The sequence below is a fragment of the Silurus meridionalis genome, chromosome 28, assembly GCF_014805685.1.
Source record: "Silurus meridionalis isolate SWU-2019-XX chromosome 28, ASM1480568v1, whole genome shotgun sequence".
NCBI lineage: Eukaryota > Metazoa > Chordata > Actinopteri > Siluriformes > Siluridae > Silurus > Silurus meridionalis.
The window spans coordinates 223,825-243,137 of NC_060911.1; the positions used below are offsets into that span (position 1 = coordinate 223,825).

At 45.2% G+C, this 19,313-nt stretch overlaps 1 long non-coding RNA gene across 1 annotated transcript; it reads right to left on the reverse strand.

The window, feature by feature from the left end:
* Window positions 1–369: 369 nt before the first annotated feature.
* Window positions 370–1,378, reverse strand: LOC124381713. Its single transcript, XR_006924919.1, has 3 exons — window positions 1,191–1,378; window positions 661–722; window positions 370–575 (listed from the first exon to the last, which is right to left on the reverse strand). It is a non-coding gene; the product is annotated as an uncharacterized LOC124381713 (long non-coding RNA).
* Between the last annotated feature and the right edge of the window lie 17,935 nt (window positions 1,379–19,313).

A 19,313-nucleotide genomic window follows, 5' to 3' on the forward strand; every position in this document is an offset into this window, starting at 1 on the left:
TAGAACATTCTCACATTTAGCTCCTAAACTCTGGAATAGTCTTCCTGACAATGTTCGGGGCTCAGACACACTCTCCCAGTTTAAGTGCAGATTAAAGACGTATGTTTTTAGCGAGTTCTACACATAACACACATCACATCATAACCTTGTGCTCCAGAACATCTGATCACATGCACATTATCAACTTGTGCTGTTAATATCATGAACAACAGCTATGCTAATTCCTCTCCACTGCTTCTCTTTCTCTCCCCATCCCGAGGCATCCTAAGTTTCTGCCAGCTCCAGTTGTGTCCCACAAGATAAAGATTGTGGACCTTTAAAGACCTCAAACATCCCGAACCATCTAGAGATGTACCAGCACCATTTGGATTCCATGTAATGTACAGTTTGGACATTGGACCTATTTGAGTGTTTAAAGTATGTCTAAGTGTACACTGAACATGAATCAGGGAGACTATGGATTAACAGGAAAGGTCAAATTCCTAACCTAAGTGAGGAAAGTGGACTTCACTTGGTCTGCCTTAAGATTTGAGTAATTGTAAAAAAAGATGATGTCTGTCACAATAGAACAATTCCTGAAAGAACACAAACACAGAGATACAGATTACATTCACTTGTTAATCATCAAACAAATTCATATTCAGTGCCATGTTTTCTTACCTAAATAGTAAAATTCTCATGCAGATGAAGTTTTTAAAGTCTTTCTTGTACAATGATGTAATCTACATTAAAAAAGGAGAAAAATGAATCAGGTGATCAGAGAAAGCACTAATCCCACTGATCACTTGGTATTTAGCTACAGTTTAACACTTAACATGCATTGGATGAAGAAAAGCTCAAATCCCTATAAAACTAACTGCTACAGCGGAACCACAGAGACACTAAATAAGCTCCTCATCCACATTAAGAGATTGCAGTATTCTGAATATTCAGAAATGTTTGGTGAGTTTATTATTATCTAACATTTAAAGCTGGAAGATAAAATGTAATAGTAAAATCAGGTCCATAAATATTTGGATATTGAAGTAATTGATATTTAGAGTTGTCTACTACATTATATTGACTGTAAAACAGTAAAGTCTCTTTAAGTGACTGTCACAATAGGACAATTTCTGTAAGAACAAAAACATAGTGAGATACAGCTTTACTTTTTTATTGTAAGTATTCAGAGCCAGGTTTTTTATTCTTACCTGTACTTTATCATTTGTATACTGACTGAGTTTCCAACAAGCTTCCAGTATAATAATTCTACCTGAAAAAGGGAAATTTAATCAGCTGATTAAAAAATGTTTTTGTCAGATTTCACCCTGGATAAAATTAATGGTAAATCCGTCATGCTTTGAGAATTACAGTAAATGTATATAAAATTGAGACCTATGGTATATGAATTTAATTTGACTTCACAATATACATCTCATGTTTATATGGGTGTGTTTCTCTGAATGAGACTGGAAAACAGAAAGGAATAAAAAAGGCTTGTTGAGTTTCCACACCTGCCTTTTGTTTCCACATTCCCATATAAACATGAGTGTCACAGTGACAGAAATCTACCATTAGAACCTGGTGGGTTCTTCATGTTCTCTTTTTCAGCAAAAAAAAAAAAGGTTCATGCAGCAGCATGTCTCGTGTCTCCAGTATCTCTGAAACAAACCTGACTTATGATTTGTGTAGACCTTGATAAGAACTATGAAGAGCTTGTATCAGCCAGCAATAGCTCTAGCGCCGCTCTAACAGCTGTGTTTTGCCGACGAGCAGTGCAGGAGTACCAGATTCAAAACCTCTCTGCAGGCGTGCAGGAAATCATGGGATTCTTGCACACATGTTTTGGTGACAGTATCCCCACAGGTGCTCTGCCGCCATCATCGCCCGCTGCCCCGGTCTGGCAGGCACCCTTGGCTCGGGCCCCTGCTCCACCTACCGGCACCTCGGCTATGTGCGAACCTCAGCTCGTGCCGCCAGCCAGATTTTTGGGCGACCCAGACTCTGCCCGCCGATGGATGAATGCAGCCCAGGAGATCAGAGAATCCAAATCCTGGATCACGAGCAGCAAGTTTGTGCTTAACAGCAGAGGAGAGTCCCTGGAGGAAAGTATCATAAAGTGCTGTGTGATTCAATCCACTGTCAATGGCCTGGGTCCGGAAGTCAGCCGCAAACTCTGCCACAGAGCGATGCCCGTGTGGCCGAGAGCAGGTGCCATCTGTGCGTGGCGTGGATGAGCCGAAACACTCTTTTATCTGATTTTTAGTATGCAGCCCTCTCAATTCGGTGCAGAACACTTAAAGGTGGCCTATGTCATTTCCCTACTGTCAGGTCGAGCCCTAAGGTGGGCCACTGCGGAGTGGGAAAGTCAGTCGGCTAACTGCACATCATACGCTGCCTTTTCTGCCGAACTCCAGAATGTTTTGGCTCATCCACTCCACGCCGAGATGGCACATGCTTCCTGATCTTGGCCACACAGGGGCATTACTCTGTGGCAGAGTTTGCGGCTGACTTCCGTCATGATCCAGGATTTGGATTCTCTGATCTCCTGGGCTGCATTCATCGATCGGCGTATAAGGGAACGCCACCGGGAGCGTCATTACCCCACTCAGGCTCTTGATCCTTACTGTCCTTCCCCTACACGCAGTTCCCCACCTCTTGGCGGAAGGCCATGGAGATAGGACGCCACCACCTGACCCCCACCGAGAAGGAGAGACGTCGGTCGCTGGGTCTATGCCTCTACTGCGGAGGTAAAGGGCACATGGCAGCATCCTGCCCAGTAAAAGGCACGGCTCATTGGTGAAGGGGAAGCACCCACGAGCCTCTCTTCCCCCGCTCTCTCCAAACCTACCATTTTGGTCCACCTTCAGGCAGGCCCTGGAGGCAAGGAATTGATAACTTTGCAAATGAGAGCCCTGGACGGCAGCTTTTTAGACCGGGCCACTCACCGCACTAAACCTCTACTCATGTAAGTGGGGGAACGGCATCAGGATTGGCTTTTCTTTCTGGTCATCCGCTCGCCTGAAGCCCCCATCTTGCTCGGATTTCCTTGGCTGCGGAAACACCACCCACGTGTAGACTGGATGACCGGGCGTATACTTGCCCTCCCTCACCCAAGCACTGCAGGTTCCTGAAACCTATCATGACCTTGCACCCATGTTCAGTAAGGCCTTGGCTACCTCCCTGCCTCCCCACCGACACTTCGACTGTACCATTGAGCGGCTTCCTGGAACCAGTCCCCCACTGGGCTGCCCGCATCAGTTATCCACCCCAAAGAGAGCAGCCATTAACCAGTATATTCAGGAGTCCCTGGCAGCAGGTATCATCCGACCATACTCCTCCTCAGCGTCTCCAGAACCGTTACCCCATGCCGCTTATGGCCTCGGCGTTCGAGCTCCTGCATGGTGCCACAGTTTTTACTAAGCTGGATCTATGCAACGCATACCACCTGGTGCGTATCAGGGAGGGGGACAAATGGAAGACAGCTTTCAATACCCCAGCCGGTCATTACGAGTACCTCATCATGCTGTTCGGCCTAACTAACGCCCCAGCCGTCTTTTAGGCACTAGTTAATGAGGTCTTCCGAGACATGCTCAACGGCTTCGTGTTTGTCTATCTAGATGATATCCTGATGATCTCCCATTCTATGGACGAACACGTCTGGCAGGTGCATCAGGTCTTGGAGAGACTCCTCAAAAACGGGTTCTACGTAAAACCTAAAAAATGTGAATTCGACAGATCACAAACCTCGTTCCTGGGATACCTGCTTTCAGCCGGTAACATCCAGATGGCCCCTGCCAGGATCCAGGCCATCCGGGATTAGCCAACCCCCACCTCCCGGCGCCAAATACAAAGGTTCCTGGGCTTCGCCAATTTTTTATTTCGGCTAAACGACTCAACCCCCAAAAGGCCAGATGGGGCCTTTGCTTTGGCCGCTTCCGGTTCTCTCTCTCATACCAGCCTGGGAGCCAAAACGTCAAGCCTGACGCTCTCATTCTGAGAGAAGGTGGTACCAATCGAGCAGTGTTGGAGGATCAGCTGCATTTTGGATCATTTGCAGTGGCCGAATAGAGTTCAGGGGAAACCTGCCAGCAGAGAGCTGAATTAGTCCAGTCTTGAGATGACAAGAGACTGAACAAGCACCTGGGCAGCCTGTGTGGACAGAAATGGTCGTATCCTTCGAATGTTGTAGAGAAGAAATCGACAGGAACAAGCCACATTAGCGACACGTGGGAAGAAAGACAGCTCATTGTCCATAGTTACCCCAAGGTTACGAGCAGTGGCTGAAGGGGAGACCAGAGAGTCATGAAGAATTATTTGGAGATCTTGCCTGGAGATGAATCACCTGGGATGACCAGAAGTTCTGTTTTGCTGGTGTTCAGTTTTAGTTGATGAGCACTCATCCATGAATATATGTCTGTCAAGCATGCCGAGATCCGAGCGGAAGCTGTGGAAGGAAAGAAAAGATTATTTGAGTTTCATCTGCATAGCGCTGGTAAGAAAACCCATGTGAGGATATGACTTCACCAATGGAGTGGGTATAAAGGGAGAAAAGAAGGAAACCAAGTACAGAGCTTTGTGGGACACCAGTGGTGAGTCTGCATGGGGCAGATGTGGATCCCCTCCATGTTATCTGGTATGAGCGACCTTCCAGGTAGGAAGCAAACCATTCCCATGCTGTTACGCGGATACCGGGGCTCTTGAGGGTTGACAAGAGAGTCTTGTGGTTGACTGTGTCAAATGCTGCTGAAAGATCCAGGAAAATAAGTACAGATGACAGCTTGGCTGATCGAGCAGCATGCAGTTTCTCAGAAACAGCCAAAAGGGCCGTCTCTGTGGAATGTGCTGCTTTGAACTGGTTTGGATCATGGATGCTGTTCTGTGAGAGATCGACATACAGTTTGTTAAAAAAAGTGCGTTCCAGAGATTTAGAAAGAAAGAAGTGATACCGGTCTGTAGTTGTTGATGTAGAAACATAGCCAGATGTTAATGACCCATTGATGATTGTGGAGATGAAGGGCAGGAGATCTTGTGTGATGGTCTGAAGCATAGTTGAAGGGATTGGATCCAGAGGACATGTGGTGGGATTGCAGGATTGGATGACTTGCAGTAACTAATCTTTTGTTAAGGTTGAGAAGCTTGACAGAGAAGTAGTGGATTGCTGACTGTGTTGTGTAGTCATTGTTAGGGAGGAAATAAAGGACTGGCAGATTTCCTTAATCTTTCCCTAATCCCGAGCTGCCCTGCTCCAGAACGGCATAAGACTTTGCCAGGGGGCCAACCGTAAGCATCGCCTAGCCCCTCATTACCACGTCAAACAGTGAGTATGGCTCTCCACTCGGGACCTTCCCCTTAAGGCCACCTGTCATAAGCTCGCCCCATGCTTCATCGGCCCGTTCTTCATTTTTCAAGTCGTCAATCCCGTGGCCCTCGGACTCAGGCTCCCCAGCACACTCCGGATCCACCCTACGTTTTATGTCTCCAGGGATTGACCCATCCTGGCCTGCTGCTTAGTATTCCCTGAATCGGCTCCCTGAATCGGCTCTCTGATTCGGCTTTCCTCGTGTGCTGCACGTTCGCATTTTTGGCGCGGTTCTTCTCATCCACCTTGGATCCCAAACCTGAACTGCTGACAAATCTAATGTTCCCTTTGTGACACATCTGTGTAGCAGAGTGCTCTATAAACCTCTGTGTACAGTAACATCATCATACTGAGTCAGAAGAATAATGAAGTACAGAAAATGAGATTGAATTCAGAAAAAAAGAAGAAAAAGAGAACATTTACCAATCAGACACAACACAGCGAGTAGAACCCTGCAGTCCATCGTGCTGTTTAGACCCTGAAATACACCATTTATACAATTTCACTGCAAAAAGTCTGCATTTAAGGAATAAAACGTATTTATGTTCGTGAAGGTGAGATAATTATACTGAAAAAAACTATAAACAAAACAATTTTTGCACCCATTTTTCATGAGCTAACCTCAAAGATCCAAGACTTTTTTTATGTACACCTTCAAATTTTCAGATTTCAGATTTTACCTCTTTAGACATCAGTCCAAAGCACCTGCTGCCATTTTCTGCCCCTAGTTCATGCAGAGTAGAAATACTGAGCCTTGTTTCCACGTTGGAGGTTTGGCTTTGTGGCTGCAATTCCTCTATGCAGGCCACTTCTGGCCAGACCTCTCCTCACAGTAGATGGGTGTACCTGTGTCCCACTGGTTTTCTCCAGTTCTTTGCTAATGGGACTGCTGGACGTTTTTCACTGCAAGTTTTCTTACCATCACTTAAAAAAAGCTTGAAGAGCACATCTTGAATCCCCAGTGTGCTTTGAGATATTTGCCTTGCTGATGCAGTAGATCTACCTTGTGTCTAGTTGCTGTGCTCAGGCTTGACAGGGTGGAGGACTTGTGACATGAAACTGTCTTCCACAACATCACCTTAGTAGCAATGTTTGGCTCCTCACCCCATTTAAAGCTCCTACACAGCTGTTTCTGTTTCACTTAATGACTGGGTTTTAACCTACAGATAAAATTGATGATCATCAGCACCTGTTGAGCAAAATCCCTGACTTGTGCATATCTACAAAGTGTGTAAAAGAAAAAATTGGAGGCCATATGATATGAAATATCACCATCAGCTGGCGAAGTAATAGCAGTCAATACATCATCAAAAACAGTTGTGTTGATCCAGAACAGGTCTCACAAAACAACTTTACGCATGTAGTTTGCACAACCTCAGACCCGCCATAATCCATCATCATGGGTATACAGTTCTGTATACTGATGTTATATACAAAGATAGAATGTAGAGTCAGTAGGATCTGTGTCAGTTTCAGACTGGTGTGTGGTGTCATTTTTAAAATGTAGCAGTTTATTTGCTTCCTGTACACATACACCGTGCTACATGGGTGTGAGCACTAGAGATGTTCTGTGGACAATAAGTAATTCATCTTCTTTTTCTTCTTCTTCTTCTTCCAGCTTCTCCCATTAGGGGTCGCCACAGTGGATCATCCATCTCCATACCCCCTCTGTCCTCTACATCTGCCTCTTTCACCCCAGCTACCTGCATGTCTTCCATCACCACATCCATAAACCTCCTCCTTGGTCTTTCTCTTTTCCTCCTTCCTGGTGGCTCCATCCTCAGCATTCTTCTACTGATATACCCCATGTCCCTCCTCTGCACATGTCCAAACCATCTTAATCACACCTCCCTCACCGTGTCTTTTAAATGTCCTACATGCGCTGTCCCTCTAATAAACTCATTTCTGATCCTGTCCATCGCCGTCACTCCCAACGAACATCTCAACATCTTCAGCTCTGCTACCTCCAGCTCCACCTCCTGTCTTTTACTCAATGCCACTGTCTCTAATCCATACAACATCTCAGGTCTCACCACAGTCCTATAAACTTTCCCTTTCACTCTCACAGATACTCTTCTATCACAAATCACTCCTGCTATCACTCTTCTCCACCCACTCCACCCTGCCTGCACTCTTTTCTTCACTTCTCTAACACACTCTCTATTAATCTGCACTGTTGACCCCAGGTACCTGAACTCCTCCACCTTCTCCACCTCTTCTCCCTGCAACTGCACCCCTCCACTGCCCTCCCTCTCATTCACACACATGTACTCTGTCTTACTCCTACTGACTTTCATTCCCCTTCTCTCCAGCGTGTACCTCCACCTCTCCAGACTCTTCTCCACCTGCTCTCTACTCTCACCACAAATCACAATATCATCCACAAACATCATAGTCCACAAAGACTCCTGTCTAACCTTGTCTGTCAACCTGTCCATCACCACTGCAAAAAGGAAAGGGCTCAGAGACGATCCTTGATGCAGTCCACCTTGAACCAGTCTGTCGTTCCTACTGCACACTTCACTGCTGTCACACTGTCCTCATACATGTCCTGCACCACCCTCACATACTTCTCTGACACACCAGACTTCCTCATACAATACCACAACTCCTCTCTCCACCCTGTTGTACGCTTTCTCTAAATCCACAAACACACAATGCAATTCCTTCTGACCTTCTCTATACTTCTCCATCAACATTCTCAAAGCAAATAATGCGTCCGTGGTGCTCTTCCTCGGCATGAAATCATACTGCTGTTCACAGATGGTCACCTCTTCTCTCAGCCTGGCTTCCACTACTCTTTCCCATAACTTCATGGTGTGACTGATCAACTTAATTCCCCTGTAGTTACTGCAGGTCTGCACATCTCCCTTATTCTTAAAGATCAGTACCAGCACACTCCTTCTCCATTCCTCAGGCATCTTCTCACCTTCCAAAATCTTGTTAAACAACCTGGTTAAAAACTCCACTGCTACTTCTCCTAAACATCTCCATGCTTCTAATGGTATGTCATCTGGTCCAACTGAATTTGGACTCTTCATCCTCTTAATCGCTGCTCTCACATCCTCCTTACTAATCCTATCCACTTCCTGCTTCACCATCTCCACACAATCCAACCTTCTCTCTCTCTCTCTTATTTTCCTTGTTCATCAGCTGCTTAAAATACTCACTCCATCTTCTCAACACACTCTCTTCACTAGTCAACACATTTCCATCTCCATCCTTTATTGCTCTAACTTGCAGCACCTCCTTCCCAGCTTGGTCCCTCTGCCTGGCCAATCGCTACAAATCCTTTTCTTCTTCCTTAGTGTCCAACTTCTCCTACAGCTCCTCATATGCCTTTTCCTTGGCTTTCACCACGTCCCTCTTTACCTGCTGCTGCATCTCCTTGTTCTCCTGCCTACTTTTCTCATCACTCTGTCGATCCCAATTCTGTTTCTCCAACCTCTTTCTCCTTCTGCTCTTCTGCACTTCCTCATTCCACCACCATGTCTCTGTCTTCCTTTCTATTTCCAGATGTTACACCAAGTACCTTTCTAGCTGCCTCCCTCATCACTCCTGCAGTAGTTCCCCAATCATCCAGCACCTCTTCACCACCACCGAGCTCCTGTCTGAGCTCTTCCCTGAATCTCTCACTACAGTCTTCCTCCTTCAGTTTCCACCATCTTATTCTTCTTTCCATCCTTACTTTCCTCCTCTTCTTCTTCACCTCCAAAACTATCCTACAGACCACCATCCGATGCTGTCTAGCTACACTGTTCCCCACCAACACCTTACAGTCTCCAATCTCCTTCAGGTTGCATCTACATAGAACATAGTCCACCTGTGTGCACCTTCCTCCACTCTTATACGTCACCCTATGATCCTCCTTCTTCTTAAAATAAGTGTTCGGAAATCAGCAGGAAAGTACCACATTAGCGACATGTGAGAAAAAGGACAGTTGATTGTCCATAGTGACCCCGAAGTTACGAGCAGTGGCTTAAGGGGAGAGCAGAGAGTCATGAAGAGTTATTCAGAGATCTTGAACTGGATATGAATCACCTGGAGATGAATCACCTTCACCTACATGTCCATTAAAGTCTGCCCCAATCTTTCATTCCCAGGTTTACCTTTTACCACTTCATCTAACTCACTCCAGAATGTTTCCTTCTTCTCCATCTCACAACCCACTTGTGGAGCATAAACACTGATGACATTTATCATCACCCCTTCAACTTCCAGCTTCACGTTCATCACCCTATCAGAAACTCTCTTCACCTCCACTACACTCTTACTGTACTCTTCCTTCAGAATCCCCCTACACCATTTCTCTTTTCATCCACACCATGATAGAACAGTTTAAACACCTCAAATGTTCCTGGTCTTACTCCCTTTCCACTTGGTCTCGTGAACACACAACATATCTAACTTTCTCCTCACCATCATATCAGCTCCCTCTCTCCCTTTACCAATCATAGTACCAACATTTAAAGTACCAACCCAAACCTCTACTCTCCTACACTTCTCCTTTGCCTGCTGTCTCTGTAGATGTCTTCCTCCTCTCTTTCTCCTCCTTCATCCTCTCCTTCTCCTCCTTCGACATGCACTGTCTCTTTAATAAACTCATTTCTAATTCTGTCCATCCTCGTCACTCAATGAGTAATTCATCTACATAAATTAAATAAACTTGCTTAGTGTTGGGCTTATGTTGGTCTCAACACAATCTGGTTTTGGTCTTAATTTGTTCTTGGTTCAAGTGGGCTTCACTGTAACATTTCAACTAAGATTAAAGTTTCACAAAATACATGGGTCATAATTCCACAGCTGGCACAGGCCAGAGCTACACAGATGGCACTGGTCAGAGTTAGACAACAGACTCAGTTCAGAATTTCAAAAAAAACACAGGTAGGGGCTTCCCAACATACTCTTAAAAGAGATCCACAACTGACATGTGTCAGTGCTCTACAACTGACACAAGTCTTAAGTTCTGCAAATGACGGGGGGCAGAGTTCCACAGTCAACTTTGGGAATAGATCCACAACTGACATGAGGCAAAGCTCCACAGCCAACATGAGGCAAAGCTCCACAGCCGGCACAGATTAAAGCTCAAAACTCAGAACATTTAAACTTTACTACCTGTAGAGTGTAAAATCCAGTGACTGCACTCCACTGCCAGTGTTTAGAGTTTATCAACAGTTTTTTTTACTTTATTATTGAGTGACACACAACAGTATTAATTGTGGTTATTTAAATGTTGAGTTTGCTCTGGTTGTTGTTTTGTAACATTGTGTTTGGAGTTGGATCAATCTTGTACCTTTCATTCTGTGTTTCTCCAGAACCTTTTTATGGTCTTCTGTCAATGAATCCTAATCCTATTTATTTGCAAACATGTCGCTACTCGACACCACCACAAATATGACAATATATCAAACACTCCAGGGTGTTGATCTGATTTGAGCTGAATTCACTCTGTAATTGAATCTGCTGTAGGTCAGAAGAAAGTGAAGGATTTCACAGGCTCCTATTACAGAGACCTCCATAAAAAACAAGGAACTGAAACAGACACAGAAACATCAAAAATCTACTGCTAATGAATAGATAGAGCTCACAAACATGCCCTGCACATTTTCACCCAGAGGGTCTTGTTAAGTTGTGTGTGTGTGTGTGTGTGTGTGTGTGTGTGTGTGTGTGTGTGTGTGTGTGTGTGTGTGTGTAAGAACAAGAGAACAAGAACAAGAGTTTGAAGTTGACAGGTTCTCTTTTCTTAAGGTTTTCCATCGACTTCCATCAGCAGGTGTCACCAACATTAAACATGATTGTCACTAACTTTATCCAGCCAATGAAAACAGAGGAACACAAGAAGAGTGAAGAAACATGAGAACAGTCTCAAAATTCAAATGTTCAGGTTCTTTCATGAGATCATGAATGCAAACTTCTGACTACACCTGCCCTTTACACTGTTCTACAGCCCTACCTGTCAGGAGTGCGACTGGAAGAAGGACCCAAAATGCAGGATGCAGACGGGGGGGTAATAAAAAGCAGCCTTTTACAACAGCAGTAGGTATGAATTAGAGCAGACCAGTTAAAAAAAAAAAAAGGGATAAATGTCTCAATACTAATAGATACTGGTACAGGTACAAAAATAGGGCGGGTAAACCAAGGTTCAAAAATACAGTCCATAACACTGAAAAAGGACCAGCAGAGCAAACCAGGCTGAGATCAAACTTAATCCACAAAGTTTTTAGTAAAATAAAACAGAATCCAGAACAAAGCAGGGTAGAACTGGGGTCAAAGGTTTGGGAAGCAGAAACAGAGCAGGCAGGATTGCAAGATACATCTCAGGGACGAGTTAATGAGTGATGTCTTTGGTGTCCTTAAATACCGGGTGGCACGGGAAAAATATCAAGATGGCTTCCGACCCATAAGAACCTGACACTACCAGGCCATAACAAGTGATTTACAGGTCCACCAAATAAGAACATGTGTTCCTCCAAGCCTATCAGATGTACCAGAGCGAGGTGTGTGTTCTACAAGACCACAGAGCTCAAATTAATGTTCTGCAGCTATACCAAGCTAAAATACCAAAAGAGGACAAATGTCTACCACAATGTCTACCACAATGTCTATGCCCAAGTGTTTTATATGGTTTATATGGTTATATGGTATACAGCAGTAGAACTCAGAAGAATTATGCAGATCTTTCATGTGAAGAGTTCTATGCTGCACTAGAAGTAGCATTAACATTCGCATAATTAAACTCATTCGCATCTTGTGCACTGCTCCAAGCAACAGATGATGAGAAGATGATGGTCCTTGTGGTACTTACAGGGTTTATGGATGGTGTTTACTCATCAGGCTCCTGAAAATCCATATATAATTCATGTTCAATCAGGAGCAGAGCAACACGGTCACGTGGACAATATGTACAAACACCTTCTAACCACTCCACACTGATTCTCTCACTTCTCCTCCTCCTCCTCCTCCTCCCCACCCCAAGTGTGAAACTTCATCTTCCACCTCGCCAACACAGACACACACACACACACACACACACACACACACACACACACACACACACACACACTGTGTGTTTTTCACTGAGGCTTCATTAAAGTTGTTAACACAAGTTTCTGCAAAGGAGCTGAACCTTCTTTCATCCATAACACACAGAGAGAAAGAGAGAGAGGTCAATCACAAAGCTGAATAGAGGGCAGACTAGAGGTGTGTGTGTGTGTGTGTGTGTGTGTGTGTGTGTGTGTGTGTGTGTGTGTGTTGCTCTAATCTCTAAGCTTCCTTTTCTCAGAGGAATAGTGAAGAGCCGCTTCACTTTACTGTCAGTCAAAGAACAAGGAACGAAAGGATTTTAAATATTCTGGAGAAAATGAATACAGGAGGGAGAGAGAGAGGGGAGAGCGAGAGAGAGAGAAAGAGAGAGAGAGAGAAAGAGATGAAGAGAACACCCCACACTGCCACAGGCTCTGAGTCTCTCTGCTCATTTCACACTCATTATTCCTTTGTTTTTTTATTTTATTTTATGTACTCGTTTGTTTCTCTCACTTTCTCTTTCTATTTCTATCTCTCTCTCTCTCTCTCTCTCACACACACACACACACACACACACACACACACACTCGTAGAAGTCAGAGAGAATAAACACAGAGTAAACAGACACATACTGTAGATACATAGAGACAGGAGGAGAGAGAGAGAATATCAGGCAGATGAGTGGAGCCACACCCACAGACAGCAGAACAAAAAGCACATGATCCACTTGTCTTTCCACCATTCTGTCCATCCATCTCTCTTTCCTTCTATATATCCAAAACACACACACGCACACACACACACACTAACAGTCTCACTCTCTCACTCATGCACGCACACACACACGCACACACACACACACACACACACACACACACACACACTAACAGTCTCTCTCTCTCACTCACGCACGCACACACACACTCACTCACACACACACACACACTAACAGTCTCTCTCTCACTCATGCATACACACACACACATACTAACAGTCTCTCTCTCTCACTCACGCACGCACGCACACACACTCACTCACGCACGCACACACACACACACACACACACACACACACACACACACACACACTAACAGTCTCTCACTCACTCACACACACACACACACACACACATACTCACTCACTCACACACACACACACACACACACACACACACACACACACACACAGTCTCTCTCTCTCTCTCACTCATGCACACACACACACACACACACACATATACACACACACTAACTCTCACTCTCTCTCACTCACACACACACTCACACACACACACACACACACACACAACACACACACACTAACAGTCTTTCTCTCTCTCTCTCTCTCACTCATCACACACACACACACACACACACACACACACACACACACACACACACTAACAGTCTCACTCTCTCTCACACACTCTTTCTCTCTCACACACACACACACACACACACACACACACACACACACTGTCTCTCTCTCTCTCTCTCTCTCTCTCTCACTCATGCACCCTCTCACACACACACACACACACACACACACACACACACACACACACACACAAACAGTCTCACTCTCTCTCACACACACTCTTTCTCTCTCACACACACACACACACACACACACACACACTAACAGTCTCTCTCTCTCTCTCTCACTCATCACACACACACACACACACACACACACTCACTCACTAACAGTCTCACTATCTCTTAAGAGATCTTAAGAACATTAAACCCAACTTGGAGAAATCAGTAGACACAGACTCTACCAAATATCAGACCAGGAGACTGTGGGAGGAGTCTGTGGGTTAACCCCTAACCATGGTGCTGAATACTGACTGGTCACCAGCTTTAGGCTAGTTTTCTTTCTTTACATTGGATACTGTGCTTAGGTCGAACTTTAGATGAAGCAGAAGTGCAACTGTTACATTTGACTCTGTTTCTTTAACTTCTTTTTGGCTCAGATTTGATTATGCTTCATGTGTTTTTAAAACCTGTATTTTAATTATATATATAATTATATATTTAAATATATTCGGCTGTAAGCGGGCACCGCTTTAAACGTCGCTCGCCCTCAATGTGCTTCCCGAGATTTAAATAAACCAAATAAATTATTGAAATGAAAAGTAAAAAAGTGTAAATGCGTGAGGCTTTAGACTGAGCTGGATTCCAGCTTTTTTCCTCTTGCAGGGTTTTGGAGAGCAGTGTGTGGGAGGTTCAGAATCCACTGCTGCCAGAGTATTCGAATTTTTGAAGATTGAGAATATTAGGAATATTAACAGAAGCCGGCCTGACGCTGAGTTCTTCCCATGTATAGCCTGCAGCATGCAGGGGTTCAGGCTGGATTGTGTTGATGTGTTGATGTGTTGATGTGTTATTTGTCATGTTGGAGCGTGATGTGTGTCTGGGTTAATCAAAATATATATTCATAAAATATGTCTAAAATACTTTCAGGTCATTCGGGTGAAATTTCATTAATTTAGAAATTCCTGTTACTTTGAGTTTCATCACGTCTAAAATAAAGTTTGTACTTCTTTCTCCTTCACACACAAACATATATATATATATATATATACACACACACACACACACACACACATTTTTCCTGCAATTGCATCACACACTATAATGTGTTAGGACACAGTGTGTAACGGTTACACCTCGTGTACACACCTCCATCTTCACCTTCAAAATTACACAAATGTACTGTTTATGGAGTTACTTCAGATCCTGGAGCTGAATGGTGTGTGTGTGTGTGTGTGTGTGTGTGTGTGTGTGTGTGTGAGAGAGAGAGAACAAGAGAACAAGAACAATAGTTTGAAGTTGACAGGTTCTCTGATTACCATATCAACTTTCTTTTCTTAAGGTTTTCCATCGACTTCCATCAGCAGGTGTCACCAACATTAAACATGATTGTCACTAACTTTATCCAGCCAATGAAAACAGAGGAACACAGGAAGAGTGAAGAAACATGAGAACAGTCTCAAAATTCAAATGTTCAGGTTCTTTCATGAGATCATGAATGCAAACTTCTGACTACACCTGCCCTTTACACTGTTCTACAGCCCTACCTGTCAGGAGTGCGACTGGAAGAAGGACCCAAAATGCAGGATGCAGACAGGGGGGTAATAAAAAGCAGCCTTTTACAACAGCAGTAGGTATGAATTAGAGAAGACCTCCTCCTCCTCCCATCTCTCACACTCCTCCTCCTCCTCCCATCTCTCACACTCCTCCTCCTCCTCCCATCTCTCACACTCCTTCACCACCTCCTCCTCCTCCTCCCATATCTCACACTCCTCCTCCTCCTCCTCCTCCCATCTCACACTCCTTCACCTCCTCCTCCATTCTCTCACACTCCTTCACCTCCTCCTCCTCCTCCCATATCTCAGACTTCTCCTCCTCCTCCCATCTCTCACACTCCTCCTCCTCCTCCCATCTCTCACACTCCTTCACCACCTCCACCTCCTCTTCCCATCTCTCACACTCCTCCTCCTCCTCCTCCTCCTCCCATCTCTCACACTCCTTCACCTCCTCCTCCATTCTCTCACTCCTTCACCTCCTCCTCCTCCTCCCATATCTCAGACTTCTCCACCTCCTCCCATTGCTCACACTCCTTCACCTCCTCCTCCAACTCCACCTCCTACTCCTCCCATCTCTCACACTCCTCTAACTCCTCCTCCTCCTCCTCCCATATCTTACACTCCTCCTCCTCCTCCTCCCATCTCTCACACCTCCACCTCCTGCTTCTCCTCCTCCTCCCATCTCTCACACTCCTCCCCTCCTCCTCCAACTCCACCTCCTCCTCCTCCCATCTCACACTCCTCCAACTCCTGCTTCTCCTCCTCCCCCATCTCTCACACTCCTCCACCTCCTGCTTCTCCTCCTCCTCCCATCTCTCACTCCTCCACCTCCTCCTCCTCCTCCTACCATCTCTCACACTCCTCCACCTTCTCCTCCTCCTCCTACCATCTCTCACCTCCTCCTCCTCCAACTCCCCCTCCTCCTCCCATCTCTCACACTCCTCCAACTCCTCCTCCTCCTCCTACCTCTCACACTCCTCCACCTCCTATCTCTCACACTCCTCCACCTCCTCTTCCTCCTCCTTCTCCCATTTCTTACACCCCTTCTCTCCTCTTACAGTATAAATAATAAATGATATAAACAGTAAATATATTTGATATATAGTAGTATTTATAACAGTCTATAAATAGACTTTGTTTCAGACTTGTGTAGAACCCCATAGCTAAAGAATGTGGGTGGGTGGGTACATCAATGTCTGGACAACCGTGTGTGTGTGTGTGTGTGTGTGTGTGTCTGTGTGTGTGTGTGTCTGTGTGTGTGTGTGTGTGTGTATGCGTCATCGCCAGAGCCAAATTACAGCTCATTAACACTCCGGTGTATATGAATCTGAAAGAGGGTCACATTGCCATGGAGACGCAGATTTAATTAGCCACCCCTTAACCACCTGGCAGAGGTTAATTAGCTCATTAAAGCAGGTAGAAGGAATAAAGATCAGCTTTAAAACACACACACACACACACACACACACACTCACACACACACACAGAGTAAAATCTCTCACAAACTTTTGAACACACATACATTGAATCATTCACATACCACATCTCACCATGCAGCATGTGCATACACACACACACACACACACAATGCTGAATTTCTTTAAATCTAAAAATAAAAAAAGTTATTTACATACTGGGCCCCCAACCCCTAAAAAAAAAAAACATGAGCGAGGGGTGTCGCTAATGCAGTGGGCGTGGCCTATGAAGAGATAGTTAACAGTTAAATAAAGTATATAAGAAACAGGAAATGTTTTGTACAGAAATCCTATCAGGGCGTCTCAGAGACCCTCAACAACACCCGACATGGGGCACAGGCTGCAGTGCATTGTGGGATACACATCATGTACAGAAAAAATTATTCTTTCTCTCTCTCTCTCTCTCTCTCTCTCTTTCTCTCTCTCTCTTTCTATCTTTCTTTCTTTCTTTCTTTGCTCATGGGTGCAGGTGAGAGGTGAGGTGTTCTAATCACTCCAGAACATTCTGAGAGCACTTCATCATGAGCTGTGGAGTGCACTCATCTTGCTATCACGCAGGCAGCGTTAAAGTGCACTCAGTAGTAAAAGCATTCACACTCAGAGCTGTCCTGCTGAGAGCATTGTGTGAAGCGCTCACCACTTCACCTGTCAATCCGTCCGACTGACAGGTGCACCCAGGTCACTGGGGGCGGAGCTTCACCTACAGCATCAACAATCACAGAATTGATCCAGAATCCAAACAAATCATCGGCACAATGACACAATTAATGTGACATCATAGCCCCTCCCCTCACCAATCCTCACTGATCCGGAGCCACACCCCTCACTGATCCTCACTGATCCTCACTGATCCTCACTGATCCTCACTGATCAAGAGCCACACCCCTCACTGATCCTCACTGATCCAGAGCCACACCCATCACTTATCCTTACTGATCCAGAGCCACACCCCTTACTGATCCTCACTGATCCAGAGCCACACCCCTCACTGATCCTCACTGATCCAGAGCCACACCCCTCACTGATCCGCACTGATCCAGAGCCACACCCCTCACTGATCCTCGCTGATCCAGAGCCACACCCCTCACTGGTCCTCACTGATCCAGAGCCACACCCCTCACTGATCCTCACTGATCAAGAGCCACAACCCTCACTTATCCTTACTGATCCAGAGCCACACCCCTCACTGATCCTTACTGATCCAGACCCACACCCCTCACTTATCTTTAGTGATCCAGAGCGCTGCCCCTCACTGTCTCATGTGGACCAGTGTGTTTCTTTCCACCTTTGTGATACAAAACCAGTGCAACAGACTAAGTAATAGATCCTTATGCTTTTAGGGTACATGAGGCCCATTCCACACACACACACACACAGACACACACACACACAGAGCAGAGAGAGGCCATAAACACACATGGAAAGCTGTCCAGAGCAGAGCTGAGAGACATCGAAGCAATCAGAGATTTAAATCTGACACGCACACAAATATACATCACACCATCTTCAGCCTCAACATTCAACTTACACACACACAAACCAATATGCATGACACTACTTCACACCTCTACACACCACACTTACACACTACTACACACCTTTACAGACCATGCAAAACACTACTACACACTACTATACACCACACTAACACGCACTACTACACACCACACTAACACACTACTTCACATATCTACACACCACACTTACACACTACTACACACCACACTTACACACCACACTAACACACACTACTACACACCACTTCAGACCATGCAAAACACTACTACACACCGCTATACAACACACTAACACGTACTACTACACAACACACTAACCCACTACACCACACCTCTACAGACCATGCAAAACACTACTAAACACTAACACGTACTACTACACAACACACTAACCCACTACACCACACCTCTACAGACCATGCAAACATACTACTACACACCACTATACACTAACACATACTACTACACTACACAATAACACACTAATACACACCTCTAGAGATCACACAAACAAACACTACTAGACACCACTATACACCACACTAACACACACTATTTCATACCACACTAACAGATAAGTACACCACACCTCTACAGACTGCAGCCTGCCCTGACTGCGCAGAAATCAAGAACCTTCGCGGCCGCCCCAAGGTCTCCTTCGGAACATTCCTACCCCGAAACATTCGTGGTCACACCTTGCCATGGACTTCATCACCGGGCCGCCCCTTCCAATGGCAACACAGTTGTTATAACGGTCATTGACCAGTTTTCAAATATGGCACACTTCATCGCTCTACCCAAGCTGCCGCCCTGCAAAGAAACTGCCAAGCTGGGCCTCCAGCACATATTTCACCTCCATTGATTTT